This window comes from Somniosus microcephalus, chromosome 27 (genome assembly GCF_052327205.1).
Source record: "Somniosus microcephalus isolate GS21.2 chromosome 27, FLI_Smic_1.0, whole genome shotgun sequence".
Lineage (NCBI taxonomy): Eukaryota > Metazoa > Chordata > Chondrichthyes > Squaliformes > Somniosidae > Somniosus > Somniosus microcephalus.
Genome location: NC_141013.1, coordinates 5,687,879 through 5,702,566, shown reverse-complemented (window position 1 = coordinate 5,702,566; position 14,688 = coordinate 5,687,879). Strand labels below are relative to the sequence as shown.

Here is a 14,688-nt window from a genome sequence, read left to right as displayed (position 1 = left end):
ACCAACAAAAACACAATTAATCAGCTAATTAAGCAGAGATAAAAATACATTTGAAGTGATTAGAAGCTCTCGGAAAACACTCGTTGGCAAACACGCACAGGTTGCCAACTCAGGTCGAATGTGTTCCTGTAGTTTTCATCACATGACCTCCCAGGGGCTTTCTAGCTAAGTTCTGGTCGCCATATTATAAACAGGATATCGAGGCACTGGAGAGGGCGCAGAGAAGATTCACAAGGATGATACCAGAAATGCGAGGGTATACATATCAGGAAAGGATGAACAGGCTGGGCCTCTTTTCTCTTGAAAAAAGAAGGCTGAGGGGTGACCTAATAGAGGAATATAAAATGATGAAAGGTTTTGATAGAGTGGATACAGAATGTTTCCACTTGTGGGGAAGAGCATAACTAGAGGCCATCAATATAAGATAGTCACCAAGAAATCCAATAGGGAATTCAGGAGAAACTTCTTTACCCAGAGAGTGGTGAGAATGTGGAACTCGCTGCCACAGGGAGTGGTTGAGGCGAATAGTATAGATGCATTTAAGGGGAGGCTAGATAAGTATACGAGGGAGAAGGGAATAGAGGGTTACGCTGATAGAGTTAGATGAGGAAAGACGGGAGGAGGCTCGAGTGGAGCATAAACGCCGGCATGGACTGGTTGGGCCAAATGGCCTGTTTCTGTGCTGTGTATCCTGTGTAATCCTATGTAATGGTAAATATCAGCAGGTTATTATAAGATTACTACGAGTCATAGGTAGGATATCAGAGTATTACACCTATTACTACCAGTCACATATAGACTGTCAATTAGTTATTGTCTCACTATTGGTTATGAGGAAAATCTGAGAGTTACCATTAGTTATTAGTGCCATCTCAATGAGTTGCTATTAGTTACTGGTGGAATCAAAGTTCCCCCCACCTCTGATTTCCCCTCTGAATCGTTCCCCAGCCCTTGGTTCCCCCTCTTTCTGCCCACGGGTGGATTCCTGCTTCTTGGAGCTTTTCGCACAACTGCTGACATGAAAACACGAGCAAAGTTCCTCGATTGCAGAGGACCCAACCTTTAGGAGGTAAATGCAATAACATTTGTAGAGGTCATGTGATCAGACGTCATGTGATCAGAGCTCACGTGGCCAGACGTCATGTGATCAAAGCTCCAGGAATGCCTCCAACCAGAGATGGCAAGCCGCATCTGACAGCTCCGCCCCCAGGCTCTCGCCATTGGTCGCCCAACATGTCCATCCTCACGGAGCCTCGCCTTCCCAGGCCAATCGGATAGCGAACAGGTTCTTCATTACTCGATTGAATGATTCTTGACATGCCGGTCAAATAGTCTTTTTTTCTCCCCCTCCAATATTTCTATCACTAATAAATTAAAACATTCAAAGAAAGTGAAAAAAAAACTTTTTTTTAATGCCCTCTATGATCTTTCTCCTGGATTTTTGCTCCTGGCGGTGTCCTGGAGATTAATCTTCAATTCCTGAAGACTTCAGGGCCAATCCTGGAGAGTTGGCGACCCTGAGACACGTGTGCAGTGTGTTCACTTCAAGCAATGAGCCCTGTTGGTCAGACAGGCCTGAGGAACACAAACACAATGCGCCATATTGTAGCATAATTTTTAAATGTATTTTTATTTATTCATTCATAGGATGTGGGCGACGCTGGCATGGCCAGCATTTATTGCACAAACCTGTTATGTTCATAAATAAATAGACGTTTTCATTATGAACAGCTAGCTTGAGCTAGTCATTTATTCAGCCATGTGGACTAGTGTACAGGCATCCATCTTGACTACTGCCTTGTGGGTAGCCCACTACTAAACCTACAGCTCCACCTAGTGTACCATTCTAGAATGACATGTTACTGATCATTACATCCCCCTTCCTTAGAGGTTAAACAAAATCAATATCAATCAATATCAATCAAGACGACATAAACATCTTCATAACAGTCAACACATTTTCAAAGCTTTACTTTATGAACTCTAAGCTTTTCATTCTTTTATTATAGTTTTCTTTGCACTCAAAGATTAAGTCTATCAGGCTTTTTTACTTCACGTGTGGATCTTCTCAGCACAGGTAAGCCTGATGTGTTTGCATGAGAGCCTGTATGTGTGTTTGTGTTAGATTGTTCTGGTGGTGAGTGACAAGATTCAGTTGCGGCATTGTCATCGATTTGCTCTTGGATAGTTTCTTGTGTTTTCAGGAGGGAACGGCGGTTCCTCTTGAGAATCTGTCCTTCCTCAGTTCTAACGGTGTATGACCTTGGTCCTACTTCCTCAAGAACTGTAGCTTTCCTGTTCCATGCATTTGGATCCTCAATCCTGACAACATCATCCCTTGTCAATGGTTTCAGAGTTTTGGATGACTTGTCATAGTGTGATTTCTGTTTCAGCTTTAACAGTTGAAGTCTCTGTCTCAGTTCCTTACTCTGCTTTTCTTTTGGACAGCAGGGTAGCGTGGTGCACAACTTGCGACCCATTAGGAGTTCAGCAGGTGAAGAACCACAGTCTAAAGGGGAGGCTCGGTAGCTCAGCAGGGCGAGATAAGGATCAGACTTGCTTTCTGTTGCTTTTTTCAGTAGCTGTTTGAGAACTTGAACACCTTTGTCTGCCTTACAATTCGACTGAGCATAGAGAGGACTGGATGTGATGTGTTGAAAGTCATAATGTGCTGCAAACTGTTGCCACTCCTTACAGTTGAAGCACGGACCATTGTCGCTAACGGCAATCCTGGGAATTCCATGTCTGGCGAAGATGGATTTAACATGCATTATGACACTGCTTGCTGATGTGCTTGAGAGCAGCGCCATCTCAGGATAGTTAGAATAGTAGTCAATCACTATTAGATAGTCTTTACCATTCAAATGAAAGAGGTCCATACCAACCTTTTGCCATGGTGCTGTTGGTAAGTCAGCTGCTATCATTGGCTCCTTTGCTTGTTTGTTTTGGTGTTTCTGACATGTCTCACATTTGCCTATCATGTTCTCAATGTCCTTATTTATGCCGGCCAATAAACAGTGTCTCTTGCTCTCCTTTTGCATTTTTCAATTCCGAGTTGTCCCTCATGAATCGTTTTGAGCATGTCTCGACGTAAAGCCTGTGGCATGACTATTCTGTTCTGTTTTAGTAATAGTCCACTTGCGACACTCAACTCTAACCTGATGTGATAATACTTTGGACAGGAACCTTTTGGCCAACCATGATGAATGTTCTCTATTACTGTTTGTAACACTGTATCTTTTACTGTTTCTTCTGCTATTTGCTTTGATTTTGTGTCTGACACGGGCAGCGCAGCAGTGACCATACTCACATGAACATCCACGTCTTCCTCAGTAGAGCTCACATGACTCATTGTGGGTGCTCGGGATAGTGCATCTGCTAACACTATGTGTTTGCCTGGTGTGTAGATCAGTTCAAAGTCATATCTTTGCAGCTTCATCATGAGTCGTTGAATCCTTGGAGACATCTCATTCAGATTTTTTTTTATGATGGCAACCAGTGGGCAGTGGTCTGTCTCAACTGTGAAGGTGGGAAGTCCATATATGTAGCCATGGAACTTTTCTGGTCCAACTACCAAGCCTAGACATTCCTTTTCAATCTGGCCATATCGACACTCAGAATCAGTCATAGACCTGGAGGCATAGGCAACAGGCTTCCAATCTTCATCCTCTGCTTGTAGCAAGACCGCGCCTAGGCCATCTTTCGATGCATCCATTGACACTTTGATTCTCTTTGTTGGGTCAAAGAAGGTGAGTACAGGTGTGGTTGTCAGCACTGTTTTGAGGTTCATCCACTCTTGTTCATGCGAACTCATTTGTTTTATGTAGCAGGTCTCACAGACAGGCTGTCTGAACTTTCCAATGAAGTTTATCATCCCCATGATGCGTAGCACTCCTTTTTTGTCAGTGGGTCAGGGCATGCTGTGTATGGCATTTACTTTTTCCATATCTGGCTCTATTCCTTTACCAGATAGATTATCTCCTAGGAAAGTGACTTCCTGGACACCAAACTGACACTTGGCTTTGCTAAGCGTATGCTTTGTAGCACTTTAGTCAGTCTCTCATTGTGTTCTTTCAGTGTGGAGCCCCAGATGATGATGTCATCAACATAGACCCGAACTCCTTCCAGACCTTCAATTATGTGTTCCATTGCTCTATGAAAGATTTCAGATGCAGATATTATCCCGAAAGGCATTCTGAGGAAACAATACCTGCCAAATGGTGTGTTGAAGGTACAGTATTTGGTGCTCTCTTCAACCAGTTTTAGTTGCCAAAATCCTTGTGAGGCATCGAGCTTTGTGAAGTATCTGGCACCTGACATTTCGCTGGTGATTTCTTCTCGCTTGGGAATCTGGTAGTGTTCACGTTTTATGTTTGCATTTAAGTCCTTTGGATCCATGCATACTCTTAGATCATTGTTCTTTTTCTTTACACATTCCATGGAGTTAACCCAGTCTGTTGGCTCTTCGACTTTCCTGATGACTCCTAGTGTGGTCATTCTGTCCAGTTCTTTCTTGAGCCGGTCACGCTGGAACTCTCCGTGGAGCATGTACCACTGGCTGAGCATCCTCCTTTAGCTGGATCTTGTAAGTGAATGGTAGAACTCCAAATCCTTTGAACACATCCTGGAAATTACTGACTACAGAATCCACCGAGTCATCTGGTCTGCTTATGGCACAGTTTATACGGTAGACTCTCTTGACCAGTTCTAAGTCCTCACAAGCTTTGTCACCTAGTAGTGAATCAAGTCCTTCAGCCACAACAGAAAACATGAGATGATGCACTTTGTCTTTGACTGTCACTTTCAGTCTACATACACCTAAGCTATCTATTTTCTGTCCATTATAGTTCTTCAGTAGTACTAACTTTTTCTGTATTTTGGGCTTTTCTTTCATATTTTTAATGTCACTCATACTGATTAAGTTTGCTTTTGCCCCAGTGTCTAGTTTCAATGTAACTAATGCTCCATTTACCTGCAGTGGCATCATCCATTTGTCCTCTTTTACTGCATTAACTTTATGTTCAGCATTGTCCATTCCTGAGGGCTGCACATTTTCTGTATTCTTTTCTATATTGTCACATGACACCATTCCTACAAAAAATGTCTCACTTAAATCAGTATCCTCAATCACATTGACTTGTTGCCCTTTCTTTGTTTTTACTTTTGAAAAGCATTGTTTGGCAAAGTGATTCTTTCCATTACATTTTGTGCACATTTTCTCAAACGCTGGGCATTGTCTTGACTGGTGCTGGTAACCACAGCATTTACAATTGAAAGTTCCATCCTCCGATTGCTTTGCATTTCTGTTCTGCCCATGTTTCTTCCCCTTGCAGAACACAGCACCGACAGCAGCACAGTCACTCATTACAGTCGCATTATTATTAATTTCACTGAAAGTCTTCGCGTGCTGCTGAGCTAGCTCACTGGCATGGCATATTTTCACAGCATCCTCCAATGTTAGTTCGGTTTCTCTCAACAGATGTTCCCTGACCTTTTTATCATGAATACCAAACACAATCTGGTCATGAATCATGGATGATTTCAGTTCAGGGAAATTACATGTCTGTGCTTTCAGTTTCAGATCGGTCACAAAGCTATCAAAAGTCTCATTTTGCTGCTGTGTCCGTGAACGGAACACGTACCTCTCATAGGTCTTGTTCTTTTTGGGAGAACAATGTGTATCAAACTTCTTTAGCACATCATCCATTTTTTCTCTGTCCTCCTCTTGATCAAATACAAACGTATTAAATACCTCTATCGCCTACGGGCCTGCAACCATGAGCAGTAACGCTATTTTCCTTGCGTCTGGCTTCGTACCGAACCCGATGGCAGCAATGCAGAGTTCGAATTATTGTTTGAAAGTCCGCCAATTGCAGTCGACATTCCCCGTGAGTTTCAAACCCTCCGGTGGCTTCAAATTCTCCATGTCACATTTCACAATATTCAGCAGATATTACCAATCCTGGTACCATGTTATGTTCATAAATAAATAGATGTTTTCATTAGGAACAGCTAGCTTGAGCTAGTCATTTATTCAGCCATGTGGACTCGTGTACAGGCATCCATCTTGACTACGGCCTTGTGGGTAGCCCACTACTAAACATACAGCTCCACCTAGTGTACCATTCTAGAATGACATGTTACTGATCATTACAAAACCTAGGTACTCTTGACAGAGTGAGCTGCCTTCTTGAACCGCTGTAGTCCATATTGAAAAGGTACTCCCACAGTGCTGTTTTTATTTATCTTTTATTCATTCACAGAGTGTGGGCATCGCTGACAGGGCCAGCTTTTATTTCCCATCCCTAATTGCCCTCGTGAAGGTTAGGGAGGGAGTTCCAGCATTTTGACCCAGCGACAATGAAGGATTGGCGATATATGTCCAAGTCAGGATGGTGTGTGACTTGGAGGGGAACTTGGAGGTGGTGGTGTTCCCATGCACCTGCTGCCCTTGTCCTTCTAGGTGGAAGAGGTCGCGGGTTTGGGAGGTGCTGCTGAAGGAGCCTTGGCGACTTGCTGCAGTGCATCTTGTAGATGGTACACACTGCAGCCACGATGCACCGGTGGTGGAGGGAGTGAATGTTTAAGGTGGTGGTTGGGGTGCCAATCAAGCGGGCTGCTTTGTCCTGGATGGTGTCGAGCTTCTTCAGTGTTGTTGGAGCTGCACTCGTCCAGGCCAGTGAAGTTTAGAGTGGAGTCACTGGATTGCAATCAGGTGCTGGAATCCTGGTGGGTTTTGTTCCATCAGGGGCCTATAGTAGGGCCTCAAACTGCTGTACCAGCTGAGCTCCACTAACCCAGCAGCAACCGAGCATCGGGTTTGTTTTAATTAGCTCAACACTACTATCGCTGAGCGTAACTCACCCATAACCTTCTCCCACTGGTCAGACTGTTGTATGGAATGGCTTGTCTAATGTGCCTGGGCCCCAAGCTCTGGCATTCCCTCCCTGAACCCTCTCCGCCTCTCTACCTCTCTACCTCTCTCTCCTCCTTTAAGACGCTCCTTAAAACCTACCTCTCTGACCAAGCCCTGTCCCAACATCTGCTTGTGTGGCTCGGTGTCAAATTGTGTCCCGATAATCGATCCTGTGAAGCACCTTGGGATGTTTTACGACGCTAAAGGTGCTATACAAAGGCAAGTTGTTGCTGTATCCACTGAACTTCCCTGGCTGCAGTTGTGAAGCAGTTAAAATATTCTCCTCAGCTTGCAGGCGCCATTGAAATGTTTGAATAGCCTCAAAAGGATATTAAAAAATGAAACATGGATTTACAAAAGGTAAATCGTGCTTGACTAATCTACTGGAATTTTTTGAGGATGTACCTGGTAGAATAGATAAGGGAGAACCAGTGGATGTGGTGTATTTGGACTTTCAGAAGGCTTTCGATAAGGTCCCGCATAAGAGATTAACGTGCAAAGTTAAAGCACATGGGATTGGGGGTAAGGTACTGACTTGGATAGAGAACTGGTTGGCAGACAGGAAGCAAAGAGTTGGAATAAAAGGGTCTTTTTCCGAGTGGCAGGCAGTGACTAGTGGGGTACCGCAGGGATCGGTGCTAGGATCCCAGCTATTCACAATATATATTAATGATCTAGACGAGGGAACTAGATGTAATATCTCCAAATTTGCAGACGACACAAAGCTGGGTGGGCGTGTGTGCTATGAGCAGGATGCTGAGAAACTCCAGTATGATTTGGACAGGTTGGGTGATTGGGCAGATGCATGGCAGATGCAGTATAATGTGGATAAATGCGAGGTTATCCACATTGGTGGCAAAAACAGGAAGACAGATTATTATCTGAACAGCAATAGATTGGGAAAAGGGGAAGTGCAACGAGACCTGGGTGTCCTTGTGGACCAGTCGCTGAAGGTAAGCATGCAGGTGCAGCAGGCGGTTAAGAAGGCAAATGGTATGTTGGCCTTCGCAGCGAGAGGGTTCGAGTACAGGAACAAGGATGTCTTGCTGCAGTTGTACAGGGCTTTGGTGAGACCACACCTTGAGTATTGTGTGCAGTTTTGGTCGCCTTATCTGAGGAAGGATGTTCTTGCCATGGAGGGAGTGCAGTGAAGATTCACCAGACTGATACCTGGGTTGGCAGGAATGATGTATGAAGAGAGATTGGGTCGATTCGGCTTATATTCACTAGAGTTTAGAAGAATGAGAGGGGATCTCATTGAAACTGATCAAATTCTAACAGGACTAGACAGACTAGATGCAGGAAGGATGTTCCTGATGGCGGGGGAGTCCAGAACCAGGGGTCACAGTCTAAGGATAAGGGGTAAGCCATTTAGGACTGAGATGAGGAGGAATTTCTTCACCCAGAGAGTGGTGAACCTGTGGAATTCTCTACCACAGAAGGCAGTTGAGACGAACTTATTAAATATATTCAAGAAGGAGTTAGATATATTTCTTAAGGCTAAAGGGATCAAGGGATATGGGGAGAAGGCAGGGACAGGGTACTGAATTTGGATGATCAGCCATGATCTCATTAAATGGCGGAACAGTCTCGAGGGGCCGAATGGCCTACTCCTGCTCCTATCTTCTATGTTTCTATGTTTCTAAAGACACATATGAAGAGAATTACTAGAAAAAGGAATGCAAGAATGTTGCTGACATAAAGACTACAGAACAGCAAGCATTAAATTCATCCACTTGTACCGAGATATTGGAAACACTCCAACGTATGTTTTCTCGCAAGACCTTCGATAATCCAATGCATGGTCCAACTGGGATGTTTAAACCATTGACAACTGATAGAGTCCAGTCCTTCAGCCGTTCACAGACAAATCACCGCAGCAGTAAATAGAGTAATCCATTACAAATTAGACCCGTGTGCTAACAATATACACGGAGGTGACAGCACGAGCCAGCAATGTCAAGTGGCTGTTCGGCATGTGCCAAGATGGGGAAAAAGGAAAAATATTGCTTGTTTTTTTATATTTTAATTTGCTGCTTTGAAAGGATGCCAGATTTCAAGCTCAAGGGAATAATGGGTGGGGAAACAATCGCAAGTGCAGGTCTTTTGAATCAATAAATAAATGTTTTGTAAAAAAAAGTGCTCCTTACTGAAGTGATTTGAAAAAAAAAACTCATGTATAATAACATTTCATTATCAAATCAACATTTTCAGCAAACGTAGGACCAGGAAGAGGCCATTGAGCCCCTCGAGCCTGCTCCGCCATTCAATGAGATCATGGCTGATCTGCGACCTAACTCCATATACCCGTCTTTGGCCCATAGCCCTTAATACCTTTGGTTAACAAAAATCCATCAATCTCCGATTTAAAATTAACAATTGATTTAGCATCAATTGCTGTTTGCGGAAGTGCTCCAAACTTCTACCTACTTTGTGTGTCGAAGTGTTTCCTAACTTCACTCCTGAAAGGTCTGGCTCGAATTTTTAGACTCTGCCCCCTAGTCCTAGACTCCCCAACCAGCAGAACTAGTTTCTCTCTATTTACCCTATCTGATCCCCTTAATAGCCTGAAAACTTCGATCCGATCACCTCTTAACCACGTAAATTCCAGGGAATACAACACTAATTTGTGTAATCTCTCCTCGTAACTTAACCCTTGAAGTCCGGGTATCATTCTGGTAAACCTACGCTGCACTCTCTTCAATGCCAATAAATCCTTCCTGAGGTGCAGTACCCAGAACTGAACACTGTACTCCAGGTGTGATCTAACCAGGGTTTTGTATAGCTGTAACCCAAATGTATAGCTGTAGCATAAATTCTACAAAGTTGTAATACACTCTACAATTTTAAAAGAGCTCATTTTCTTCCCAGTGGCTGATGTTGGTTCTGAGTGTCACACAAAGCAGGACTGTCCTCGGTAAGCTGGTCACAGCTGGGCGGTGCACTCATCAAATAGCTGCAACTGCCCCTGAACTAAGGCCAGGAATAGTCAGCAAGGCTTTCCATCCCTGATCACTATCCAGTGACTCCCCCGGTAGTCGAAAAGCGCGTGTCTACGAATGTCGGGGTAAGGATGGGCTCGGAGGTGGCGCCGCCTGTAGACGAATAGCCCAGTGATACGAGCGGCTTCGATTCACATAAGAACAATGGCCGCTTGGGCGAGATACTGGAGAGGTGCCTACATCCAAGAACGGCGCCCCAGCAACAGTCAGCCCCTTAAGACAGCAGGGCACATACAGGGAACATAAGAACATAAGAATAGGAGCAGGAGTCAGCCATTCGGCCCCTCGAACCTGCTCCGCCATTCAATAAGATCATGGCTGATCTGATCTTGGCCTCAACTCCACTTTTCTGCCTGTTCCCCATAACCCTCGACTCCCTTATCGTTCAAAAATCTGTCTATCTCCGCCTTGAATATATTCAATGACCCAGCCTCCACAGCTCTCTGGGGTAGAGAATTCCAAAGATTCACGACCCTCTGAGAGAAGAAATTCCTCCTCATCTCCGTCTTATCCTGAAACTGTGCCCCCCTAGTTCTAGATTCCCCACGAGGGGAAACATCCTCTCAGCATCTACCCTGTCAAGCCCCCTCAGAATCTTATATGTTTCAATAAGATCACCTCTCATTCTTCTAAACTCCAATGAGTATAGGCCCAACCTGCTCAACCATTCCTCATAAGACAACCCCTTCATTGGAAACTGGCAAGAATCCAACATACGTTTTCTCACAGGGTCCATGTATAATCCAATACATGGACCAATTGGGATGCTAAACCATTGACGAGTGAATAAGTCCAGGTCCTCAGCAGCTCACTGACAATTCATCACAAAGAAAGAAAAAAGAACTTGCATTTCTAGAGCATCTTTCACAACCTCATGACGTCCCAAAGTGCTTTACAGCCAATGAAGTACTTTTTGAAGTGGAGTCACTGTTGTAATGTAGGAAACACAGCAGCCAATTTGCGCACAGCAAGCTCCCACAAACAGCTATGAGATAATGACCAGATAATCTGGGTTTTTTTTTGTGGTGTTGGATGAGGGATGAATATAGTGTCGTGGAATCTTTCCCATCCACCTGAGAGGAGAGGCTGGGCCTCGGTTTAACGTCTCTTCCAAAAGACGGCACCTCCGAACAGAGCAAAATGATGACAGGGTTTGAGAGGGTAAATAACAAAGAATTATTTCCACCGGTCGGTTAAACAGTAACTAGGAGGCAGAGGTATAGATTGAGTACTGAAAGCAAAATGGGGGAGTTTAGATGGAGCTTTTTCATGCAAAAGGTTATTAGACTGTAAAGTGTATTACAAGTGTCTACTGAAACAGAGTCAATCATGTCACTTAAGGAAATTTAAAAAGAAAGACTTGCATTTATATAGCACCTTTCACAACCACCGGACGTCCCAAAGCACTTTACAGCCAATGAAGTACTTTTGGAGTGTAGTCACTATTGTAATATGGGAAACGCGGCAGCCAATTTGCGCACAGCAAGCTCCCATGAACAGCAATGTGATAATGATCAGATAATCTGCTTTAGTGATGTTGATTGAGGAATAAATATTGGACCCAGGACACCGGGGAGAACTCCCCTGCTCTTCTTTGAAATAGTGCCACGGGATCTTTTACGTCCACCTGAGAGAGCAGACTGTTTAACGTCTCATCCGAACGACGGCACCTCCGACAGTGCGGCACTCCCTCAGTACTGCACTGAAGTGTCAGCCTGGATTTTTGTGCTCAAGTACCTGGAATGAGACTTTGAACCCACAACCTTCTGACTCAGAGGCAAGAGTGCTACCCACTGAGCCACAGCTGAACACTGAAGAGGGAAGATATTAAAAAATATGAGGAAGAGACAAGGACTAGAGTAGAAAGCTCTGACAGAGCGGGAGGGTTAGAATCAGCACAGTGTGTTAGACCAGGGATGAGGGACTTCAGTTACTGGAGTGGTGAGATTGGTGAAGCTGGGGTTGTTCTCCTTAGAGTAGAGAAGGTTAAGGAGAGTGTGCCAATGTACCTTTCCCATCTCACATCTTCAGCACTAGACTCCTCATTGCTGCTCCCTTAATGTGTTATTACTGCCCCTCTGACACCGCAGATTTTTCCCAAATGGGTCCAGGTGGGAATGTCTGGGATTATGCGCTCCTGATATCAGTGGGGTGCGAAGGTTGCTTGTTCAAGTCACGGTGCGTTCAGTTAGTTTAAGGGCGTAGGGCCATGATTAACTGTCTTCTTCTTAGGCAGTCCCTCGGCACTGAGGATGACTTGCTTCCACACTAAAAATGAGTTCTCAGGTGACCGATGAGTCCAATGCGGGACCTACAGTCTCTGTCACAGGTGGGGCAGACGGTGGTTGAAGGGGCGGGTGGGTGGGGTGCTTGACGTGCGCTTCTTGCGCTGTTTGCGTTTGGCTTCCGCTTGCTCCCGGCGAAGAGACTCGAGGTGTTCAGCGCCTTCCCGGATGCTTCTCCTCCACTTTGTGTGTCTTAGGCCAGGGATTCCCAGGTGTCGGAGGGGATGTTACACTTTTTTAAGGAGGTTTTGAGGGTGTCCTTGAAGCGTTTCCTCTGCCCACCTGGGACTCACTTGCCGTGTCGGAGCTCCATGTAGAGCGCTTGTTTTGGGAGTCTCGTATCGGGCATGCGGACAATGTGACCTGCCCATCGGAGCTGATCGAGCATGGTCAAAGCGTCGATGCTGGGGGTGTTGGCCTGAGCAAGAACACTGACGTTGGTGCGCCTATCCTGCCAATGGATTTGCAGGATCTTGTGGAGGCAGCGTTGGTGGTACCTCTCCAGTGCTTTGAGGTGCCTGCTGTACATGGTCCATGTCTCTGAGGCATACAGCAGGGCGGGTATCACTGCTGCTCTGCAGACCATGAGCTTGGTGCCGGGTTTGAGGTCCTGATCTTCAAACACTATCTTCCTCAGGCGACTGAAGGCTGCACTGGCACACTGAAGGCAGTGTTGGACTTCGTCATCAACGTCGGCCCTTGTTGACAGTAGGCTCCCGAGGTATGGAAAGTGGTCCACGTTGTCGTGCGTAGACTGCGGAAGGTACAGGCTTGATGGGTTCTCATTTTAAACTTGCTTATGGTCAACAGAAGCAACTGAGGGGACAAACGACAGCAACAAGAACTTGGTGTGAGACTGACTCTTGTAGACTCACTCTGATAGACCCCACAAACAACAACTTGTATTTATACAGCGCCTTTAACGCTTCACAGGAGCGATTATCAAACAAAGTTTGACACCGAGCCACATAAGGAGATATTAGAAATGAAAACAGAAATTGCTGAAAATACTCAGCAGGTCAGGCAGCATCTGTGGAGAGAGAGTTTCCAACATTTTCTGGTTTTATTTCGGATTTCCGGCATCCGCAGTATTTTGCTTTTGTAAGGAGACATCAGGGCAGGCGACCAAAAGTTTGGTCAATGAGGTAGGTTTTAAGGAGCGGAGAGGTTTAGGGAGAGAATTCCAGAGCTTAGGCCCGGGCGGCTGAAGGCACGGCTACCAATGGTGGAGCGATGAAAATCGGGGGATGCGCAAGAGGCCAGAATTGGAGGAGCGCAGAGATCTCGGAGGGCTGTAGGGCTGGAGGAGGTTACAGATTTGGGGAGGGCAACGTATTATTCTACTGCTAAAGTGCATCTGTGTTCCCTTTGTGTCCGTAAAATGGGGGATGTGCAAGAGGCCAGAATTGGAATACAAGTTACAAAAAGGTGTTACTGTCCTCCTGCTCCAGTCCACAGACTAGAAACATGGGAAAGGATGGATAGTAAACCTGTGTTGCTCCTCTCTCAGATCCACCTCATTATTTAATGGGAGCGCAGGCGAGGGAAACATTTCTAATTGATTCGCAGCGATCAGAGGCTAAAGGGAGGCAACCGATGGGAATCAGGGAGGCTGTGCTGGAAAGTGACGGGTGGAGAAAAAAACACAAGAGGTATTTCACTGGGGAGCCTCTCGTATGCCCCAGCACAGCAGCTAACCTTGGCAGCCCGAGAGCTGTAAACCATGCTAATTAATTAGAAGCACGGTGTTTAATTTCTCTGCAGGTTGTGTACCTGGTATAATCCCGCGGGGCTGAGCCCTGTCTGCATGGTGCGATCAGGGGACTCTCACAGGGTGCGGTGTCAGTGGGCAGGGTCGGGTCCTTGAAGGATTTGGGACATTTGGCTTACGTTTTGGCAAATAAACTGCTAATCGTTTCTGAACTCTTGGCTTGAGTGGGTTGTCATTACGGTGAAATTAGTGACCATAAAATAAACACGAGCCAGACTCCCCGCATCCACTGTGACACGTCAGAATCTAACGGACAAATAATTTCGTATAAGGCGGATCGCACACTCGCACGGCGTAGAAAGTCACTTAAACTCACAAATAAACCTGTTCAAGCAGCAATTTTCTTTTTAAGCTTTTTGATAATTTTTAAAAAAAAATCAGTTTTGTCAAATCTCGTGGGCTCGAGTTTGATTTCCCCACCGCTTGGCGTTAACAGCCTCAACATGGGGATCACTCGCCTCCCCGCTCCGGTAACCCCGGCAACGCGGCCGCCGCCATTTTGAAAGGAGCCTCCCGTCGGGTGTCCACAGCGCCCGCCTGTTTCAGGCGACAGACCCCCTTTTTAAAATGGGAATCGGGGTCCCATGACGTAAACAGGAACCCCGATGGCCATTTTAAGTCGCGGCCTGCGCCGTGCTCGCGCCGACCAGCTCCACGGGCGCTGGAACCGACGAGGCCCGGGCCAAAAGTTAGTCGCGAATTATTTTTGTGGGC

General features: G+C 45.6%; 1 long non-coding RNA gene across 1 annotated transcript; it reads right to left on the bottom strand.

Moving 5' to 3' along the window:
• Positions 1–1,391: 1,391 nt before the first annotated feature.
• LOC147099935 (uncharacterized) lies at positions 1,392–14,457 on the bottom strand. Its single transcript, XR_015073850.1, has 2 exons — positions 14,291–14,457; positions 1,392–1,575 (listed from the first exon to the last, which is right to left on the bottom strand). It is a non-coding gene; the product is annotated as an uncharacterized LOC147099935 (long non-coding RNA).
• Between the last annotated feature and the right edge of the window lie 231 nt (positions 14,458–14,688).